The 24,069-nt window shown below is 40.0% G+C and overlaps 1 protein-coding gene and 1 long non-coding RNA gene across 6 annotated transcripts in view; one reads left to right on the top strand and one right to left on the bottom strand.

Annotated features, from left to right (window-relative positions):
• Positions 1–24,069, bottom strand: part of ADD3 (adducin 3) — a 90,084-nt gene that overhangs the window by 46,420 nt on the left and 19,595 nt on the right. For 4 of the 5 annotated variants that reach the window (XM_031597505.2, XM_031597507.2, XM_090145489.1 and 1 more), the window contains exon 2: positions 13,115–13,159. The exons of the other annotated variant lie outside the window; for it this stretch is intronic. The gene's annotated coding sequence lies outside the window, so the exon portion shown is untranslated. The remainder of the gene's footprint in view (positions 1–13,114; positions 13,160–24,069) is intronic. 5 annotated transcript variants of the gene reach the window in all.
• On the top strand, positions 14,734–23,325 carry LOC149917089 (uncharacterized). Its single transcript, XR_016468840.1, has 3 exons — positions 14,734–17,501; positions 18,473–18,607; positions 20,576–23,325. It is a non-coding gene; the product is annotated as an uncharacterized LOC149917089 (long non-coding RNA).

The raw sequence follows: 24,069 nt of genomic DNA, 5'->3' as shown, positions 1-24,069 counted from the left end.
ATGTGACCACACACAGCCTGCTCTCTTCTCAAACAGGACCTATGTGTGCATTGCTAAAAAGCATGTAAGATATCTCTCAGAAATAAAGATCACAGTTCCTTAGTTGAAATGAGGTGTGATGTTTTGGACTTGAGTGACTAAGGCTGAAACTCAGATGCAGTGCAAGCTCCGAGCCTGCATACGACTCATACCCCAAAACAGACCCAAGGTGACTGTTGTTGTGAGTTAGAAGTGGTGTACAACTCTCAGATGTGCTACACACCAAGGATTTCACAGGGAAAGAATGCAAAAGGCGTTTAGAAAATCCACAGCTTTCCCAGTCAGCCACAGCATGAGGAAGCTACATCTACTCATGCTGTGAATGAGCTCACATGAATGGCCAGATGTGTGCCACCTACATTACTCAAGTATGGGAGGTGCTCAATGGTGCCTAGAAAAACCTACATCACGTAGCGGCTGAGGATGAGGACTGACCTTGCCAACTGAATCACTTCACATGTAGCAGTAACAGCTCAAAAGTCACTAGTGATGATTTAATTTTTTTCTTCTCTTCTAAATTTAAATAAGAACCAAAGTTACCCAGCAACAAAAAGCTCCCAGTCTGAAAGAAAATTTCCCAAATCCTGAAGTAATCAAGTTCTCATTTATCATTCACATGATGCATGAGCTACATTGCTACCCAACATCGTCATGTTCAACACCCATGTTCACAAATTCACAAAGTCCTAGAGGGGGATTCTTTTTGCCTAAGTTTAGATGTTTACAAACATTTGAATTGCTTGTCTAAGTCTTCCTTCAGGCTGCAGTGAATCATTTTCTAGACTTTGCTGGCTGTACTGACTTGACATAAATTGTAACAGAACTCACAACTTGACATCCATATTGCTGCCATCCCAAGTTATGCAAGATGAGTGCTGCTCTAACACACCAGCAGGGTACATGCAAGACAGGAAATATGTAGCAAGAAGAGATTGCTTAGTCAAATACCAGAGAATAGAAGAAAAAAAAAGAAAGACCACAAATGGTGGCTTTTAAAACAAGAACTCATTACATTCTTGCAATTAACACAGAAGCACAGGCAGGGCATTTTGGGATGTGTTTTTCCATGGTTCTCACTGACTTCAGGGGGTATCGATCCACTCAAGAAGCCCTATTACATACTGATTTTCTGCACTGCGACACAAAGCAATGTAAAATGAGTGCACAGCAGATACCAAGCAAATGTCGAGATCTGGCAACGGTGGTGTGAATGTAGATGTACAGCTAAAATATGCTGTGAGAAAATGTCACCAGCACAAACAGGCTTTCAGAATATCAAGTGCAAGAGCTGCTAACGTAACAGGCACTAAGTGAAAACACATCTGATTCCTTAAAAAAATTGTAAGTCACAAAAGATGTCAACAAGCAGGAAAGAGAGCAAGAAGAAAGGGAAGAGGAGGAGGGCTGGGCAAACGTAATAATTAAAGCTGTAGTGTTCTTGTGGTCAAAATATATATGTTTATTTGATTAGGAAGCTGTATTTCCATGAAGAGTACTAAAGAACAAATAAGCTTAGGAGGAAATGGTGCCTAATGAGTTCCATAAAAGATTTTTAAAGCAACTGTAACACTTTCCTTCTTGTTCCCCACAAACGTTTGAAGCTAGCATACATCCCTAAGACCAAGTTTTCTTGATTTTAATATCGCTCTCGTGAGAGAATAAATGAGCCAAAAAGTTAGCAAATGAATTACACAGCTCACACTGCTAGACCTCAACATGGTGTTAAAATCTTTGCATTTCACAGTTAGTATGGCATGTAAATAAGCAAAGTGCTGGTCTATACCAGAAATCCTTTAAAAGTTCATGGTGAAAGCAGAGTTAAAGCAACAACAAACCCACACATCCATCAACCCATTACAAACATCCTGATATGCCATTTGGTAAAAGCTAATTTAAACCCAAGCCCTTACACCACAGCTTAGATATTTTGGGCTGAATTGGTATGATTAATGGCAAGCATAAAACGTTATAAATTATAGTGAAGATGAAAGGACTTCTGAATACTTCTCTGAAACATGGAGGTTTATCAGTGCCCACCTACAAACATATGTTTTCTCCATATGACACAACGTGCGCAGGAAAACAATGGCGCACACTCGATGATTTATGTTTTAAAAAGACAGCATGAATGTGTCCACAGTCTTTTTCCCTATATTCTAAAAGCCAGATTTGGTCAAAGAAAATGCTTCAGTGGGAGGAACGTGATCTCTTCTGTGATTTTTCCCCATTTTACAATCCCTCAGTACAAAACTGGTACATAGCCAAGCAATGGAGGAGAGAGAGTTTCTTCCAGTCTAGTAAGCTGTTTTACTTCAAAGCCACCTCTCCATCTGTAGCAATTGGACAGATCAGTACAATGGGAAAGGTGTTACAACAAAGGTGTGATGACGGAAGGACTGACACAACAGAAAGGTGCTACAAAGGAAGGGAAGAAGATTGTTCACCCATATCAGAAGATTCCAGGTTCACAAGGGAAAGCTTCACCAAGGAGGGATCTCCAGAAAGAGATCCTTCCCCAGTGGCAGTCAGCCCTTAAATGAGGTCTAAGAGAGGTGCAGCCAGGTTTCACTTCTTCTGGTCACACAGATGGATTGCCTTCACCTGTGCTCCCAGGGCTGACCTGGTCCTTTCCCCAGGTGCTCAATCAGTGGTTCAGGCAGTGACTCAACAGTTCCCATATACCATCATTACAGTATTACCATTTGACATAGATCAATGTTGAGAGCTTTTTTCAGTTAATAATTTTTCAAACATTCACAAGTCATCAGCACTTCATCTACAGTCAATGAAATGCAAATCCTCCCTGCTTAGGTAGTAAATAGCTGCAAAAAAATAAAAATAAAAATTCCCCACAGCAGACAGCCTTGTTGCTTTGCACAACTTTTTACTATTTCAAGGGAGATATCATCGGAACAATTGTATCAAACATCCCTTCTGTTTAATCAGTTATTTTTCTCTCTGTAAAGCTCATTAAATGCATATTTTCTCTTTCAGTTCATGAATTTGTATACACATGCTAAACAATCAAAAAAAAAAAAAAGGAGTTGTTTCATTCTTTCACAGACTTTTTACATGGAAAAAATGTAAATCCATTCAGTCTATAAGCAAGGTTAGACATCTTAGAAAGGCTGCATCCATGGAAGATCCAGTACAAACCCAGAATTAGTCCCAAGAATCCTTCTTCTTGAACCTTTGCACCAAATACAAAGACACTACACCTTCTGTTTTGTATCCTCTTACCAAGCAGCAAGCATCAGCAATTAAAAAAAAAAAAAAAAAAAAAGTAAAAATATCCTGCCTGACTCATGCCACTCACGTCTGAAGCCAGCAGAAAGCTCAGACTTGGCAGATTTCATAGGGCTGTACTGATCATGCCACATCCACCACTTGCTACAAAAGCAAGTTTACCTACATCTCGTGGTCAGGACTTGACCAAAATTCAACAAACATTCACGTCTAAATACAGGTCTGCAGTCACAGACTTGAACCACAAACTGGATAGTTAATGCATTCAATATAATACAATTTATTTCAATCCACTTTTTATGATCTAATTGTTTACTGGCATCCACACATTTTACAAGAAGTTATGCTGTGATATGGCATATCGTCTCTGGCCATCAAGTTCATATATTTCTCACAAAGACACACGATTGCAGAACAAATAATTGCTTTTTTGCATTTTATGATACTGGCAGTTTCAATTCTGTGAGCTGAAAGAGTGGAAGAGACCCAGCAACCTGCATATCTGCTGTAAGCTTCAAGAGCATCTATCTATTGATGTACTTGCTCCCTTTCCCCAAAACAAGGTAAGTGATGTAAGCCCACATATTTACCAGTTCCATAGTTTTTATTTATTTGTAATGACACATACCAACTCGCCTGCATAGACTGCTCTGTGGTACCTTGACTATTTCTGGAATGCTTTTAAGATACTGAAATTGTGTTTGCCTATTTTCATGCCTCTGATCCTAATTTTAAGGAATAGATCAGTTGCTAGAGTAGCATTTTCACATGCAGTTACCAGCATTTCACAATGAAACTCATTCTCAAGATTCACCTGTAAAGTATCTGCATGAAGACCTCTGGGGAAAGGCAACTTGGATATAAATCATTCAGCTTTCATTTTGTGCCTTATCTTCTCTGAGGCTTTCACACTTGGGCCATCTATCAGCTCTCCAGTCTGTCTGGCAGGATTTCTATTTCTGATGCATTCAAAATGATTCAATATGAGTGATTTATCATAAACTTGCACGTCTTCAGTGATTTTTTTTCCTCAGAATATTTTTAGCCAGACTCATTATATTTTAAAATTTAATTTGCAAGATGCTTTTTTTCCTGCCTATTTTCTTTGTTTGGATATAACTTCAACTTTTGAAAAATGTCCCCTTGTTTCTAATGGATTCCTTAACTCTGCTATAAAAACCTCCTTGCCTCTTAACAACAACAAAAAATGAGTAGCAACAATAACAAAAAATGAGTATGTTGTATTTGATACATGGCATATATTTTATCCAACTTTTCATGTGAGGTCTTTAAAGAGCTGCAAGGTTCAATTTCCTTATAACAAGCTTCCTTATTTTTATGTAGCACTTCTTTTCTAAATTCAGAACTCTACAATAGGGAACTTTCTGGCTATTTCTGAAAAGATCTTGAATTACAGTATATTATGGCTACAGATACAACATGATACTAAATGTCTGAAACTATGCTCTCTACCCAGGTCAGGATAAGTCCGAGCTGCTCCTCATCCTGTGGGATCTTCTTCTGGTTGCACTCTAGAACACCTCTTTGGTCCAAAATGTTATTCTCTTTGTTCTCAATGAGTGGTAGATATTGCAATACCAGTATTTTTCACTGTACAGAATAAGAAATTTAAGTGATGACTGAAATCTATGCTCTCTTTCACCTCAGAGTTTTCTTCATTGTCCAGAACTTACCAACACAATCACCTCTGCCTTGAAGTTGTGAGATTTGTTCTGACCATCAAATTGTAACAGATATATGACCTCACTGAAAGACACATGTCACCATTTTTCTTCTCATCGGCATTTTACGAAACTTTAGGTAGAAGCAAGCACATATTTGGTGTACCTGCAGACTTCTCCATTCTCTTTGTCTAGCTTATTATTTGTTCTATCCCATCTGATTTTTGCTAATTTGGGTCTTTACTGTTTGAGGATTATTTACGATTTCGCTCTTAGAAGACAGAACACACCAAACTCAATAGCTGCCTTCCCTTTTCCCCAGAGCTTGAAAATTTGTTTGCAAGCCTTTGCAGCGTCAACTGCCTTTTGCTGGCTCCCAGTTGGTTTAGCACAAGGTCATCCCTCCTTCTCCGATCTTTTCATTGCAAAAGTTTTTCCTCCTATTCCCAACCGAACAAAAGCCTCTTTTTCACACTTTCTCAACCATGCACCAAAGTTGTCTCATCCATGCACCAAAGCTGCCTCAGCAATAGCTCATCATACATAATAATGGGAACACCTCAGATCTCTTCACCAAGGTCTCCTATCGCCTGCCAGTTCGCATTTTGCTTTTGAAATTCTGTCCTACCTGCACTGCTTGTCCCTGGCTGCTTTCCAGAACTTCAAAAAGAACGCATCTAAGCAGAAGATCTGAGGCCTACGATCATGGCAGCCACAGACATTTTCCACGTACATCTGATAACCAGCTCACCCGCTGCAGTCTGACCTATCTTTAAATGGGATGTGATTTGCCAGTTACTCTGCTTCTGCCTAAATTATTTGTCCCAATTACATATGTTAGTTGTAACTGCCATGGAAAACAGAAGCACTGGGGCGCAAGTGGCAAAGAGCTGCAGGGAGCCACTTCAGCCACAGGTTGAGTGTTTTTGCAATAAATCTGTCTACTAGTGGAGACATCCAATTTTCAAAGCTCTAGTTCAGTCCAGAACCTCTTTACCCTTGCCACACTGATTGTAAACACTAATTTAAAGTCACCATCGTTACATGATTCCAGCTGCATTTCTGTAAATTATGAGCTCAAGCTCAATGGCTAGGGACTAAGGGAGATACCCTTACCAGTGTGCTTTTGCAATTATCCAAATGTTTAGGGATAAGCAAACTAATTACAAGATGTGAAATTTAGATATGGTCACTGAAGGATGAAAATACCACTGACAAAAGGACATATTAAATGTTTTCCTGTGTATTTCTGCTTTGGAGAAACAATTGCTGTTGTGTTCACTGCAAAGATGACAAGGTCAACTCTACTGGAACTACGAAGATCTCGATGAAATAAATTCATGAAATTACCTAATGTACAGTCTATAGTTCTATAAGAGCTGAAGGAAGACAGTATTGACTTTAACAGCTTATTGGAAATGATAAGTTAAAGAGATAAAATTTAAAATAACACCGATCAGCTGAAGTATGTAAGATTTTCAGCCTTGTTCTTCTCATGAAGCATTTTAGTCTACTAAAAATATTAGTGTTGCATTCACCTCTTTGCACTGACAGGTTCATCCACAAAGTGCCAGCACCATTTAAGTAGCTACAGTATCCTATTGCACTCATTATGTGAAAATCTCAAAGCTACGCACAACTGATAAAAAAAAATCTACACCTCTTATCAACTCTTGCTCTTGGGTTTTAGTCTGGAAAATCTGTGTGGGCACATTAGTTCATGCATCAGGCATGGAAATGTCTTAAAAAAGCATTAGCTAATCTTAGTGAACCAATGAAAAGTACTTTCTGACACTAGGAAAGGCAGGAGGCTGCCACAGGAGCTGCAGTGTTCAGTTCCCTGCCAGCCATGCAAACTAAATCTGCACTCAAACCCCTGTTTTGAATTAATTCAACCTAAAGTTACAGCATATATCAAGTATAATGCTTCTCTTCATATCTCTAAAGATGGAGTTAGCTGATAATAAACAGATTTGATGCAGCAATCATCATTCGCCAAATTCTGTAGTCGAGCTAACATTAATTCAGAAATATGGATAAATAATACTTAAAAACCAATGGGTCTAATTGCAGTTAACTCCCAATACCTGTGCAGATGAACTTCACACTGAAGTGTTTGACATGGAACCCTGCATATGCTTCTTTATGTTGAGGTACTGGCACCAGGCAATAGCAGCAACTCTTGACCACTGAAAATGACTCCTCATTGCAGACAGAGCATAAAGAAATCAGACTCACTTTACATCAGAGACATTTTTCCCTCCACCCCCCCCTTCACTGAGACTCTCATCAGCTTAAAGATAACAGGACACAAATCCCACTTCCTAGCACCTCACGCTGATAACAAACAGCTGTGGCAAAATTCAGCTGACAGCACTGGCCCTTTAGGAGCAGAAATCAGAGCTGCAAACCACTTGACTGACACTGCTTTAACGTGACCTACCAAGATAGATAACTGAACCAAAACTAGTTGGGCGTTTAGCAAAGTTAAACACAGTATTGTCTCTGTGAAGAATTGCTGCTCATTAGCAGGATGACAAAGCCATCGTGTTACTGCAATGGAACTGTGAGAAAGTAAGCCCAGCTTCAGCAGAGGGGAAACAAAAAGCTGTGTGTTTATGAAACTGACTTTCTAAATATCAACATTTGCTAAGGAGGTCACCATTACAAAATACAGTGCAATGCGTGAAGGGAAAAGAATGATCCTAAAAAGACAGGATGTTGTTGAAATTATTAAATCAGTATCGAGTGGATGGGAGTTTTGAGGCTTATAATTGTTTTGGAAAAATTTCAACTTTTAAACACTCATTTTTCATTCACTCTGCTCAGCTTATGAATAAAGCCAAACCAGACTGGGCTGGAAAAAAGCAACCCAACAATCCCCACTGTAAGTCACAGTGATGAGCTGATACATATCTAGCTACATTTTTTATGCTCATAAAGATATGGTATTTTTATGTCATCAAGCACAGGCTTGCTCTTGAACTAAGAAATACTTTAAAAAATAAGCACAATCTGGTGCAGACAGGGTGACACATTTAAATTTCACTCATAGGGATAATGCTGGCAAAACTGAATGATTTTTGCCTTTGGGAAACAGTATTTAATTCTAAACTAGATCCGTTCTCTTGTAATTGTAAGCTTATTGATTTAATATATGACAGTCTGAAATTTTAAATGAGCATTTCCAACTTCAATCCCAACATCTTAAAGTAATAGCTGAAAATCTGATGAGCATATCACAAGCTAGTGAATAATTACATTGCCTCATTTTTCCAGAGCTGGTCTTCGTTAATTCATAATTAATGGAATGAGATAACACAATCTGTACTACTAACTTTTAACAGTCTGTTCGTGTCAACTGAGAAAGCTGAAAACCGACAAATTTTTGTTGTTTGGTGCAATCCAGAGCTCCACTGCTTCCCTCCCACTGCTCAGCTGCATTCCCTCCCCAAAATTCCCTCTGGAAATGACAACAAAGCTCCTCCAACCCCAGTGCAGTCTGAGACTTTCCATTCATTCTGTCCTCTTCCTCCTCCTGCTTAGCAAGAAACTGCTTTATCGCACAGCCCAAGGAATTTGCCAGAGAATGCGATATAGAAACTTGCCTGCTGGCAGACAACCGTTTCCACAACAGTGGCATAGGAAAGGGAAGGAGAAAAGAGAAGTCAGTCTTCCAGTGCTCTTCAATACCTGCCAGGCATTTGCAGAAAAACAGGGCAGCACCCAAGATTCAGGATTTAAACTTCATGAAAAAAATGTCTTTGAAAGACATATTGTCTTTTTTTTTCCTAAATCCATAACAAGAACAGTATCTACAGAAATTCTGCACAAGCCCTGGGATCATCTATTAACACTTTATAAAGTTGCATGAACTTGGTTAAGCCTTTCTTGAGACAATGGATCACAGAAGGAGCAGCAATTCTAGCAGTATCCCAAGATGATGTCTTTCATTTCACTTTGAAAACCTCCTCCACTAAGCTCTCCTCTTACAGTTTTCCATGGTGATGAGAAAAGTGGTGCGAAGGATCTGGTCCTGCCAGAGCAGCTTTGGTTTTGGCTCTCTTGAGATGGAACACTCATGGCTTGGTGTTTAAGGCACAAAGAGCCAGGTCCTACTTTTTAATGGCAACCCACGCCAAAAATGTTTCTCACAAACCTAAACCACACAACTCTGTCATATGTGTAATAAAGCAACAGGAGGTACAAAGAAGTGCTTTTTCAGGAGAAAGGCAACAACTGTAGAAACAAACAGGATCTCCTTTTGTCTTTTTTATGTTCTCTTTGATTACTTTAGCTTGTGCAATATATATCTCACATCGCATTTCATTTGTTTATGAGTATCTGGGCAGAGCTCCAGTGCTTTGATGCAACTGGTCACAGTGCACAGCCGGGTTCAGTGCAAGCACCAGTGTCAGCACAGCTCGTGGCTACAGCCAGCCCAGCAAGAGCTCCAGGAAGTTTCTTCACCTGAACAGACAAGCATGCCAACAAATGGGGAACACCAGTTCCAAAGAGCTACAGAAAAATACAAGTGTCTTCATGCTACGTACAGCTCTTCTTTTCCAATCAAAGTGAAAAAGAACGCTGAGTGCAGACAGAGCATGAACAAACATTCCTATCCACGTTTACAAATATTTAGTGAAAAGGTTAATTTGAAGACTGAGAGACTTTCTTGACCTGAAACTTCTCATGCTAGTGAAAAAAAGCTTCAAACTGATCCACTGCAGAGAATGTGGCATCAGATTACACCATTATTTTATGCAATGTGCATGAGCTGAGCTGCATGCTTAATTTTGTTTTTGTTAGTGGACTGCGAGTCCAATTTATTTTCACGAATATTTACTGGGAACAGGCATCTCAGGAAGAAACACATTTGAATCCCATACCCTGCTTTGCTATTCACATAGATGTGACTATCGAGTCTTTGATGGTTGAAGAGTGCTACCTGGGCAGTTAAAACGGCCCAGATTAAAAATCGGACTGAAAGAAGAAAGCTGTGCATGAGGCTCAGGGCTCCATGGGGACAAGGAAGTCACGTCCAGCAGGATCCCAGGCCTCAGATCCTAAAGAACGGTCAGGGCTGGTAACTGATGGAAGAGGAAGGACAAGCTTTTTGTGCTTGCCTGAAATGGCATACATCCAGGAGTAAACACTAATTTCCTATTGCTAGAGCCTGGGAAGGAGTGAAGTTAAATGTATTTTGAGTCAATGGTCATCATAATTGCTGGCCTGGAAGGGTGAGGGTTGATAGGAAAATAGACATCTACACTTTGTGTAAGAGACACACGTGTTGAAAGATGTGTTGGGTGGAAAAAAAAAAATAAATCGCACAAGTGCTTGCTTAAAATAGCCCCACAAGCACTGCCTCATCCCCATGTGGGCTCCAAAGGCCCAGGGCTCCACAGCACAAAGCAGCTGGGCAAGAGGCACGACCTTCACCTGCAGCGGCATGGTCACCCTGCAATGGAACCTGCACCACATCAGCACGAGCAGGGTAGCCCATTGACACTCTGAATAGGACAGAAGCAAAAAGCTTGGTCAGTTCAGACACTGGTAAAATATAAAAATACTCTGGTAGCTGCCCCAGTCTGCCCTACTGTGACCTTGTCCTCAGTGCTATGTGTAAGGAGTTTAAAACTTCAATTTCTAGCAAAGTTAGTAACATCATCTGGAGCTTAGAAGCACGCTGCATCCAAGAGGGACATCACCCACTGTTCTCAAAAAGCATAAACCCCCACAGCTTCACAAGCACCTCTTGACAGGGGCTGTGCAGGCAGAAGAGAAGTGGACGCAGCTCGCCCCACAGCTCAGGATCAGCACAATTTTATCTAAGCAGGCTCAATGCTTCTGGGTAATGCCTCTCTGCACTTCAGGACAAGGCTGAACTTTTTTTTCCCCTCCCTCTAAATCAATTTAGGCAAGAAATCTGGACACAGATTTACATTAATCTTCCATCTGACTGTATTTTTGAACCATTTGCTTTCAGCCTGATCCTCAAACAAAGCAGGAAAGAAGAGGCTGCAGTTTCGCCACATTCTCCCATTTTTACAATGTGATGCAGAGGCCTGATGTGAGTGAGCAAACCCAAGCCCCCAGGTTACATTCTTCTGCATCTACCACCTTGTCTTTCATGCGAGCCCTGTTCATATTAAAGGGATCAGAGGCCGTCCTCAGGCAGCCCCTCTCTTTGAAGACAAACCCTCAGCTCCATTTAATGGAAAAGCCTTCTCAGTGCAGGCCTTTGCCAAACAGCACAGCAGGTTTAAACAATTATGCAAGACAGTGGATTTGGATTCCAGGCTCTTCTTGCTCAGTCTCCAGCTTTAAAAACAATATTTTTCTTTCTGCGAGGGCACTCCTGAAGTAAATGCTCCAAACAGTGACAATCCAAAAGGCATTATGGAAAAAAAGTCAACAGCTTACACAGTGTACCACACGTCATGAATAGAGAATCTCTTCCAATACTGAAAAATTGGAAAAAAAAATTCTTTTCAGCATGTGTGAATCAAAGAAAGACATTAGTGAATCCTGACAGCTTCAGACAGAAGGGAATCAAAGCTCTTGGGATACATTACACAAATGAGCAATGGCAAAGGAGGGAGAAGGATCCTATGGTTTCTTTTAACACGGAGCGATTAGTGGTGTTTTCTTAAACGGCTGGGAAAGTCTGCAGCCTGGAGCCAGCCACATGTTACTTATCAATGTTTCAGAGCAGGGCAAGTAAGAAAGGCCATGTCTGGTTCCTTTTCCAATAGGGAAAAATCTCTTTTGAAGTCTTTTTGAGGGACTGATGGGGGAGAAAGTGTCAGGAAAAGGATCTGACAGGTTTTGCACAGTCAGGAGCAAGACGATGTCTGGAGTAAAATCTCCTGTCTAAATTGGGCAAGGAGATAGAAACCTCTCCTTCAGCACCAAGATGCCAGATAAAAACGTCTGAGGCTCACTTCTATCTCTTTTCCAGTTGCACACAAATTCCTTCCCTAATGTTCTTCCAGCTCTTTCTTGCAGGGAGTAAATACTGTGCCTGCAGCCTGAGCAGACAGACGGATGTATGCTGGCACGGGGAGCACCCTAGGCACTGTAGAAGACATAGCTTTAATGGGGGAAGAGGGCATCTAAACCAAAGCTGAACGGCTAAGGAATCGCTCTGCTCCTTGAAAAGAAAGGCACCGCTGATGGACACACCACTGCTAACTCCATCACTTCACTCTGGGACAAAATTCCTCTCCTGTATTGCCAGTTCTGTACAAGCCACTAAGTGGAGAAACACTGCAACACCTGCCATATCAGCGTAATTACCCTCTGCCAGGCAGGAGCCAGACAGCCTGCATTTTAGCAGTGCTGAAGGCTGCTCTGCCCTTCTTTCACCTTCCCACCCTCTGCAGACACCATTCAAAAGGAAAACACCTATTATTTTTTTCCTCTTCACAAAACCAAAAGAAATCCTTGGTGTAAACAACCTCTAAGCGTTGTGTTAAAAGTCTGGGAGACTACTTCTGTATGGACCTTACTCTTGCCTGTATCAGACTGTGGCATTTGCAAGGTGTGTAGAAGAATTTACGTTCCAACTCAATATGCAGTCAATGGGCATAGATAACTTTGCTGTACTCTACCCCTCCTATTAAAGCATATGATTTTATTTAGGGAGATGGAGTTCAATGACTAACATCTGCTACAGCTCTGCCTGTCCCTCCTACATTCCACTCTCCTCTCAAACAAACAAACAAACAAAAAAAACAACCCACAAAAAAGCAACAGAGTGGCAAACAAAAGAGATAAACCTTCTCCAATTCATCAAAATAAATAAAAATTTAAAAAGTTCAACCTGCAAGCAATGCTTTGGCTTACCTGGGCTAGTGCTTATCCCAGCTGTGAGCACCCGGCCATACAGGTGGGCAGCACCAGCACACGCTCCTGTACTTATCCCACAGCTAATGCACTATTTCTTCCCCACAGAAGTATTTTACACAACCTTAGTGACATCAAAACGTGCAGATAAAAAAAAACACAACTACTTTAGTAAGACTGCCTTAAAGTGGCAGTCTGCTAGCTCAGCCAACTCCCAGACCCCCAGTTAAAATCATTACACCAAAAGACCAGTGAGACCACAGCCAAGAATTCAGGTAATAAAGTGCTTTAGGTACCTTGATTTTTTCCACAGCTCTCCTTGCTCTATTAATGTAGTTGACCTGTAAAGCAGAAGAAAGAGATTACTGACTTCTGGAAGGCTTTTCGGTATTACTGGAATATACTATACACTTAAAACATAAAGCAGAATTCACACAACATTAGGTTTCTTGAACCCTTTTTGGACTATTTCACTGAATTAGTTTGATACTATACAGTGCATTCTTCATATTAAAAAAAACACAGCACAGGGAAGCCTCAAGGAGCTCCTGGGTAGGAATCCAGCCACTCTGCTCTGCTTTGCACACACCAGGTTGCAAACAGAAACAAAATCCAGCTACCTGCTGAATGCTTGCAATAGGGCATAGCCACTGCAGCCCTTCTCCTCGCCTCTCAGAAGTTGAACAGCAGAGGAGCACAGCTCCCACTGCACTGCAGAGCTAACTCTGACCAGGGCAGGAGTGAAAAAAAAGGGGAACACAATACCTCTCTTTGAAGGCTGACAACTACGTAGCCGCTGGTATGACAAGTTCATAAGGCAACAACTGCCTTTCACTGACCCCTTCCCACCACTGAGCAGCTATGGGTTCTCCTCTCGCCTTCATCTTTTCACATGAAAGTAAAAGGCGTAAATAAAATAGCAATTGTTCGCTTCTATCATCTTTTGTCTTCTGTCTCTGAGCACAAATTATCTTCAGTTAAATCCAAGAAAATCCATTTCCACCACCTTCCCTTTTCCCTCATCCACGCCTCTGAGGAAAAGAAATTATTTCCTGGTGGACAGAGGCCAGACTCCCAGGTGCATCCATGCATTAAAAATAAATAAACAATGACTGTATCACGTGTTTTTTCTTTGTTTGTTTGTTTTTTAAGACCTATACATTGCAAAGTAGACATTTTATACATGGTGAAAACACTGAGATCCATCTATCCATCAGGGACTCGTGCTGCTTCTTTCCAAACTGTGACCATTTGTATTCACTGAGTTTTAATGCTACCTCAACCACCATCAGCTCTCTGTTGTTACTCTTGCATGACTTCAGTACACTACCCTCAATCATTACTGCTTTGGTCTTGTCAGCATATACAAATAATTCAAGAGGTTCGACATTTTAGCACCTTGGCTATCCCATTCTTCATCACTAAGTCAGAGTTTCAACTGCAAAGAACTGACTTCCAAAAAAAAAAAAAAAAATCAACATGCACAAAAAGTAAATAGAATTACACAAAACTAATGTGTGACAATTGTCATAAGACACTCCAAAATAAAAAAGTTCTCCACAAGAGTCAAAATGAAATACTATTGCATGTGTGCTCGGTCTGCTTTCCCCTGAGTTATTGTGTTAAAGTCCTTGCAATTAAATGTTGCAATAAATACAGCACTGTTTTCAACAAGTGTGTACTTCAGTGTGAAGGATATTTTATATTCAGCATCACCAGTACAGGTGCACAGCCACAGCACGATTCCCCTCCCTTCAGACACAACAGGAACACAGCCTGGGGCCAGGAGCTCCCTGCAGGGCTGGGGCACATTTGCACACTGGCAAAGCTGACAGAGCAGTGGTGCTGGCTGGGGAGGCAGTGGGATGGCTATTGGCAGCAACACGCAGTGTTGAGCTGGAGTGCTCTGCAGCATCAGGAATTTAAACACTGTAAACGTGACTGTTTATTCTCAGTGTGAGTACGGTTTATTTTTCACCTACTTCACACTGCCTGCGATAAGGGAGTGCTATTTCTATGCCAGTCCTTGATCAGTTATTTTAAGCATAGCCAAGACCTGGTTCTGCAGGCTGGCTGTTAATGTTTCTAGAGGGCTGTGGGTAACCACTTTTCAATATACAAATTTAATGTTCTCCCCAGTGCTGTCAAGCCCAGGGCCCAACAACAAAAAACCCACCCAACAATGATGGAATTACCTTGACATTTGGTGCCATGTCCTAATGCAGATTAACTGGCATGAGCACACAACCTTTGGTTTCATTGAGCTTAGCACTGCACATAGCCTTCATTCACTATGGTAATATTAATTAAATGCCTCTACAGCCTAAATTAAATCATATATCTAATAATGAAGGATAAAGATGTTATCAAGAATGGGAAAAAGATATGAAAAGGACTAATAGTCACATAGTAAATATTCAGCTCAAAGCAAGCTCTCAGTTCAGGGAAAATAACAGAAAGAAATTCTTGGATGAATAAACTAGGAAGAGAAATTGACTTTAACTCAAGATGTGGCAGTAGTAAGACAAATACTGAACATGAACAGCTCTGAAAAATTGGAATACATATGAATTAAGCATATGTCAGAAATTAGGCATATTATACAAATCCTGACAGAATATACAGAAAGGGCAAAAATTAAGTGTTAGAAGCCTTCAGCCTACAGGACAAAAGGATTTGTGTGTCAGAGATACCATTTCACTTCTTAAGAGTTTAGTGAAAGCCACTTGGTTATTTGAGAGTTTTCCCAGTCACTCAGAAGTATTGTTTTAGAGCTGCATCCAGAAACCATGAGTAATCATTATGATGGATAGTAAAGAAACTGATGGGATATCCCAAAGAACCACCCTTTGGAACAAAAATATAATCTTCAGCTGCACATATTATAATGGTTGATCAGCATACGCTAAGAAAATACACTTCTGGTTTGAATCCAAACCTTGAGTATAAAAAGCAAAGCCCTGGTAAATATTTAAGGGAATTCTGAGTTCTGGACTAGAGAGTGGGCAATTTTTTTATTTTTTATTTTTATTTTGTTGCTGTTGTTGTTAAATCACAACCTAAACCATCGTAAGATTGTGCAATTCTAGAAGAGCCCTTAAAGAAACAATTGGGAATTTTTCATAACATGGTATTTCCTTATACCACTGACCACAGGAATGCAAACAGTTCCACCAAACAGAGATTTTTTCATTGGAAACAAGTGACAATCTAAATGTGTTTCCATCTTTTCCACTCTGAGCTCTCAGCATACAAAACAGATTATATGATAGGATACAGAAATGTAATACAAGCACCATCAGGGCCACAAGATTTCTTTACTAAAACTCAGCACCTGAGAGGCTTTATAACAGTATACTTCTAAAGGGTTAGAGAGAATTATTGACCACGTTTGTCTAATCAATTGTTATTTTTATTGCAATTTCTACTCCTCTGTCAGATTTTCCCAAAACACTGTTAGCACCTCTATCAGCCAGAAACACCAACCTTCAACCAAAACTCAGTAAAATCAGTAAAAAGACTAAATCACGCAGCTTTCCCTGGCAATGCTAGTAAGGAGCACTGCCATGAAAACACAGGTTGTTATTCACCTTGTGAAATGGAGGAAAAAAGCACTACTACAGATCATACACCCCTTGCACCCCACAGAACGTCATCCCCTATTAGTCTAATTAATAGATTTCCTCTCCAGCTTCTCCATTTGCAGTTATTTTGGCAATGACTATCAGCACTAGAAATCGTCCCTGAAGGAAGCCCCAATAGAAAGCACATAGGAATGGGCAATGGCCCTTCTAGTATTGGAAACCTACTGGCATTTGGATGCTGGCACGATGACAATAAGCACCAGAGATACCTAAGGGAAAGGCAAGACAGGCCTCATGACAGCTAATTAACAGTCACTCTATCATGGAAAACGCAATTTACACCCTGTGCTGAGCTTCGTGCAGGGAAGAGAGAAAACAGAGAAGAAATAAACATAATGAATGGTAAAACTGTACAGCATCATCAGGACTCAGAAAGGTAGCAGGAATGCAAGGAGGTACGTGTCATCAGCACACTGACAAATTCCTGTCATCACAAATTTGCAACTCAACTAATGCAAGATTTTAATCAGGGCTATAACTGAACTTAATTCTTTCCACTGCAGCTGAAGGAAAGCGAGTGGAACAAGTCGTAAAAACAGAACAAAACCAAAGCGTGCTTCAAAGAGACAGCGTTAATATCAGAAGGAAAATATACCCAACAAAACAAAACAAACAAAACCCATGAAAGACAGAAAACTTTACATATTTAGTGTGTCAGACAAAGTCAAGAACTTTGGATGGTAAGAAGACAGACAACTGTCTTAACTACAGAGATGTTAGAAGAATTTCCTTGTGTGGGAGGCTGTTGACAATCTATGGCAGAGGGATTATTACATCGGTAGTCAAGGAAACCACTCTTAGAATTAGAAGTTTGGAAATTTTGGAATGCTCCATTTTGGAGTGAACAGAACATGGAAAAAATTGCTCCGTGATCCTCAGAAAAGAGGCTGGGATATGGTTCTGGCCTCCCACACAGCCTACAGGGCCAGGGAAGACATCTCCATGTTACAACACCAAATGTGGCCTTCTGCAGGAGTTACAGCTGAGAAAAAGGAATGCTTCTTTTCAGTTATGGAACCACCTTTGGTCTTTAAGAGAGGTACAAAAACAGTAAATCCAGTCCTCTACTGAGATCGTAAGAGGTGAATGTACTGTACTCATGGCCAGTGGGCTGCTCCCTCAGCTTCTGCCAGGCATGTCATTGCTCACACAATCCACAGATACTCTATAGGAATGAACATCAAAGATATTACAAAGACTCACTCACTGGCCACCTGAAGTACTAAGTGTGCACTACCCTAAGCTATCAAAAAGGCCCCTGCTCTTGGATAATTCATCTTTTCTAAAGTTACAAACACACGAGACCTCCCCTCCTTTTTAGATGTTGCCGAAGATCAAAACATAAATATAAAGAAGCAGCTTGGCATAATGACAAATAGTATAGCAAAAAGTATTTTTCCAGTTATTGCCTTAACTAGATAACAAAATAAAACAAGATGATACACCGAAGTCTGTGCTGAGATTTAAAAGAAGACTCAAAAGCCATTTTTCAGTTTTATTACTGTCAGTATCCTAGAAGAAAACAAGCACTAAAAGCTTTTCAATTTAATCTTACTGAGGATGCTATACAGAAAACTACCCAGTGCTTAGACTACCCAAACTATGCAAGTTTGTGAGGCAGGGCTGTATTTAGGATACAAGGCATATTTCCACAGTTGGATTGGAGCATTATCAATCTATGCCAGAAACGATTTGCTGGTTTTGATTAAAAAGCACATTCATTGTTTGGTCTGTTTGGTTTTTTTTTTTATACCATTGCAGCACTTAAATGCATGTTCAGAAAGACAAGAAACTACAGAGCAGAGCCTATGTAGCAGGGCTGCTCAGGCTGAAATTTCACTGCCATCAGTGGCAGCTTTGATGTTAATGAGGAAACAGGGCATAATTTTAGATAAATGCAACAAATCAAAGCTATTCAAGAATTTTTAAAAGGCTCTAATTATGAATACTGGCTGAACTAAATACATATGAAAATAAGATGCTAATTCAGATTTATCTTATTGTCTATAGCTTACTTCTTACTTCATTACCCTTGGTCATCTGGCTCAATGCTCAACAATTCAGTGCTGTGGAGAATAAAACTACAGTCTGCAATACATCTTAATTAACAACAGTTTTTAAGCAAGTGCATAAGGAACTTTTCAGGTAGGATATTTTAAATGCTGCATTATTACTTAAATTAAACATAGTTCAAATAAAAGTGGTCCAAGTAGTCAGAAATGAAAGTTTTAAAAATTATCTGAATGGGCTTATGGGTCTGGATGTCAGGAAGCTCTGCAGTCCTACCCAGATTTGGGAAACATCACATGTGCATTGCATTTCTCTGCCTCCTGACTTCTTGAAATGGGATGAAGTCATGACTGAGATTGGGATTTGTCAAGCTGTACATTCACATTTGTAAATACATTGCATCTCTTTTGGTGACAGTTATTGCAAGACAGACAAAATACCAGTGCTAACTACAGTTTTGAAAAGTTTGTCAAGAGAGGTGGACTGTGGTCCTTCATCCTTAATTACAAAAAAATAAAACGCAGGTGTTAAAGCTACACACAATACAAAACGCGTTTCCAGTCATGCCCAAGGTTTGTGTAATCATCACCAAAAAGCCATTTGGCATTTCCAACTGCTATCTAATGCTCTTGCCTACCTACACTGCATGCTAATGTGAACTTTCCCTGCTTTCTTTGCCCCAAGCTATGCATATTGTGGTATTCAGATTCTTCAGATTTTTAAATCTATCTGGAAAGATAATTCTGTCTACCTTACGTTCTGTTTTACAAAAGAAACAGTATCATGAAAACCTGGCACGACTCCTCATCTTTTGCTGTCATAGGCTTCCTGCTTTCTTTTTGCCCTTGAGGCTGAGCCTCATCATCTACCAGTCTTTCACTAACAACTCCGACTCATTAGCTTTTGCTAAAATCTCATTACCACCGTAAGATTTCATCTACTAATATGCTGTGCTCCACATTTTAAAAATCATTCTTGGCTTCTTACCAGAAGCCAACCACTCCCACTGAATGGTTTCCAAGACCCTACTCTTAGCAATACACAGGCGTTCAAAAATGTGAAGAGTGCTAGAGGCATTGAGAAATCCTGCCCTCCACCCTTCACAGCTCCTTCACTGCTTTGTTCCTGCTCCTGCATTCAGCTTTGAATGCAATCCTCTGCACTTACAACTTCATCATCAGCTCTCTCCTGCCACTGCCACTCGTGCTCTTGGTATGAGAATTGCCTATGAACATTACTTTATGATCTCGTAGGTCTGGGAATTGTAAATATACCTTTTAGTTTACCTTAGAAAACAATAAGATTGAACATATTATCACACTACACTTCCTTTCATGGTTTTTGCAAACTTTGTCACTCTACTTAAGAAACACCCATTCAATATGTCCTTACTGAGAAGCCATCCTTGCTAACTAGATGCTTGGACCACCTAGGCAGCCACCGATTCCTCTTGAATCTCATCTTTTCCTTTCACACACGTTCTGTTTTTATTTCTAAATCATCACACCTACAGCAACTCTACACCTGCTCCAGCATGCACGTTTCTTCTCCAGCTCTGATGTGGAAGTTTTACTCTCATTGTACTTAGGCAACATTATTACTGAGCAATTCCAGCAAGGTTACTGTGATTTCACATCTTCTTCAGATGCTGTCCAAACTTGTCTCCTACCACACCCCAAACAAAACGAGAGAAGTGGAAGGAAAAAGGAAGCCCTGCAGCTAAAGGCTGGAAGGAGGACTTTTTCCTACACTCCATACAGTGTTCAGCACAGCCTGTGTGCCTGGTGACTGATGATCAGAACACATGTCACAATATAAACTTTCAATGTTTGGTGTTATTTTCTTCCCGTAATAATCTTTGGATAAAGTCATAGCTGGATTCATAACAACAGTGCTGCTGCAAAGGTAATAACCATCCCTGCACATATAGATCTTTATCCTCAACTGCGAAGTACAAATCCCTGTATTTTGTTGAAACAAGCTGTACTTGAAAAGTAAAATTATTATGCTCATAACTGACCACCTCCACTGCTAAAAAAAAAAAAAAAATAAAACCACAGCAAGTTCTTTCTATCAAATTTCTTTATTCTTATTTATCAACAGAAACTTTTCATACACTATCATTCAATCGCTATTGTGAAAGGATCAGTCCAGCCCCAAACCTCAGGAAGAACAGAAATCAACCAGAAATCAACTGTACTTTACTTTAAAAAGAAAGGAAAGGAAAAAAAAAAAAAAGAAGAAGAAGAAGAAATGCTCTGTATCTGCGTTTTCGTCTCTCACTTATTCACCTCTGACTTCCACAAAGCTTAATTCATCCAACCTCCACCCTAACCCCTGGGAGCATCGTGTACTTTCCAGCCATCTGGACTGTATTTACTTTACTAAGAAGTTAAATTTGCTCATGAACAAAGAAAACTCCTTACTATCTTCCTGTCATGTCTGCACGGTTATTTTCTAAATTCTTACTTTCTCAAAAAGTTATTATGCCCTCTGGGGAACTCTCTCAATCTTTCTTGCGAGCTCTATAGGGTCACACAAGTTCTTCATTCACCATTTTCCAGTGCCGCTCTTTTTGCAAGAGGAGAAATTTGCTTCTTTTCCCCTTGCTTTTCACCCCCACTTCACAAGAGCCCGTACAAACAGCACTAAATCTCCCATGTAATAGAGCAGAACCGTGGCACTTGTACCAAAGCATTTATTTAGGGAAAGTGACAGTTTTACAAATGAAACCAGCCACTGCCAAAATAAGATCAGAAATGAGTTTTAAAAGGAACACAGGACAACATGTGTGCTTATAATCCTACTTACTGTGAGAGTCCCCTCTGCTTTCTGCACCACCAGACAGCCAGGGACATCAACTTCCATCTGTGCTATCTGTGCTGCTGTACGACTCTTCCCTTTTGGTATGTTTTATAAGCCTATTTTTCAAAGCACATTACTTTTTCCTACCAAAAGTAGCCCGCTATTGCTTATCATTAACATATATTCTGCCACTTTCCTCCACCCCTCCTGACACGCACCAGAAATCTGCAGGAAGTTTCAACAAAACCAGATTGGCACCTTTGTTACAGACAAAATTCCTGAACGCCATCAGCAACGCGTGATGGGAAGCTAGATTTTAATTGGGAATGGAAGGTTCTCAGTGCTTTGTGATGCTTGACCCAAACGTTTGATTCATCTGTAAATTTAATGTAATGAGCTAATTTAATAGCTGTGACAAGGGAGAAGTGCTAATGTAGAACATAACGCACACGAGGGAATACATACTTAAAAGGAAACAACTTCTCCAAGGATGACTACATGAAGACAACAACTTGCTGTTGTTTATTTTCTAGTTGAACCTCTAAACATAATTCAAAGATGTGAGCCTTCCGAGGCATATTGATTTTTAATGACCATGTCAAGTATTTCCTCATTTCTTCAATGGCTCTTCTGGAATATCAGGGAGTAGAAGTTCGATTACAAACATGCAGGAGGCTGCACACCACAATAAATGCATTAGAGTAGGAAATGCACAACATCAAGATAACAATGAATGAACAATGTAACTCAGCACCTCCCCATCAAATGTAACAACTGAAACAATTCACCAAAATACCACCATACATGAAATAAGGCAAAAGAGAAAGAAATTTTGCATCCCACAAATGCTTGAACCAGCAGAATTAAGGGGACAAAGCAGAGAAAGAAACCCTGTCTACAGAGATAGGCCTTAACCCCGCGTTAAACAAATACCCAAACATTCTGTCTCCCTGCAGTTGCTGTTTTCAGTTTCTCGGCTGATTCAACCTTATTCCTTCCCAGTTTTTTTCTTCCCCATTTCCAAAACCCACAAAGAATCATCAGCATGAATAAACATATTTTGTCACTAAAATCATCTGAAAAACAGTGAAGATGCAACACATCTCTGCTTTTGGGAAGCATTATCATGTTATTTATCAGAAACAAAACCCCAGGAGATCTGTTACCAGTTGAGCAATATCTCCACTAACAAGGACTTCTTTCCCCCCTTGTATGTTTTCAAGCTGTTCAAATTTTCTCTAGAATTTGTAATATATTTTTTTTTTTCCCTTTTGAAGTGAAGACAAGGACTTTCATCCATTAGGCAACAGAACTGCCTTTTCTTGAGAAACGAGCTGGACATTTCAGGCAAGCTATTGAAGATGCTTTATTGCAAGCAATGACAATTCCCAAAGCATTATCAAATGAATGGCAATCACAGCGTATGGCACTCTGTTCTTTAAAGCATCTGAGTTGGAAAATGATCAGTAAGATTAGATTCACTGCCGTATCTGCAAAGAAACAAGGACCAATATATTTACACTTCGTGTGCATCAGCTTGATTTTATGTGTTTTCTGATAGAAATGATGCAAAACACTTTATTGCCAGTCTGCATCTACGGCATGAAATTAGTTTCTATGGAAATCTGATAGAATCTGAAGGAATTTTTCTTCTGAGCTACTTCTGTAGCAAACACAGATTCGGCTGCAGTAGGTACATGAAGCAAAATCCCTCCAAACTGATGAATGTATTGAATGCTGACTATCCTATAGAAGCAGACAGGCACCAGCCAAGGTGTTGGACCATCGGTCTCATGGGCACACCCATGTACTCGAGGCAAGATGAGAGGATGGGGAGCCTGTCTGCAGGCCCAGCCTCACAGTTCCTCTTTCAGAGACAAAGTGCATTTTCAACCAGCAAGGCAGAAGAATCTTTCTTTTAAAGAACTTAAGGGGGCAGGTGGGAGGTGCTGGTCTCCAGGAGGGATTCCAATAGCCCAGGGATTTACAGCCCCAACCTGAAATCCTGCCTGTGTTACCATAGCTGACGATATTTTCTTATGCAATCCCAATGCAGATTGTATTTCACTGCCCATCTTTATTTGTTAAGCCAGTGGAGCATAGTTTAGGCACAAAAAGCTTCAAATAAATCCTTTAAATTAACTTTCCAAATTAATTATGCAAATGCTGTATTAAAGTGCACAGATTATTATTACTTCAAATTTGTAAACCCCAGCACAGATACTCTGAAAGGGAAAGAAAGTAAATGCTTAATTACATACAATGAATAATCCAAACAATGACCTGTCACATGCATCACTCTGAATCTTAAATAGAATGATGGTTTTAGCTGTAAATATAATTTGAAAACGTCAAATAACTTGGAACCTGTCATTGGCAAGAACACATTTAAGATCTTCTCTGTATTCTGTGGTAGATTTCTATATATATAGATAGACATAGACACATATTTACCATTTTTCCCTGCTAAGTTTCAAAGCCTTTCCCTTAAAACGTACCCTACAAGATGTTCCAGAAGGTGTGAATAACTACATTTCCTAAAGTAGAAGAACACTGTCATCACTGCCTTGGTAAAAAAAAAAAACAACACTAGAAACAACAACATTCTGTTCGCTGATTTACTGTTGTTCAAGAAAACAGCAAATGTTTTCCATACTGAAGACATCCATAAAGGATGACCACACATAAATTCCTATGACGAAGAGCACTTGCTGCTTTGGAGCGTGAAAGAAACTCACAGGTAAGAGCTAAATTCCTCACTTCTGCCTCAAGAAGGAGTCCCTAGCATGCAG

The sequence above is a fragment of the Phasianus colchicus genome, chromosome 8, assembly GCF_987193195.1.
Source record: "Phasianus colchicus chromosome 8, bPhaCol1.hap1.1, whole genome shotgun sequence".
In the NCBI taxonomy this organism is placed as follows: Eukaryota; Metazoa; Chordata; class Aves; order Galliformes; family Phasianidae; genus Phasianus; species Phasianus colchicus.
Note: the sequence above shows the minus strand (reverse complement) of the source record. Positions and strands in the feature narration are given on the sequence as shown.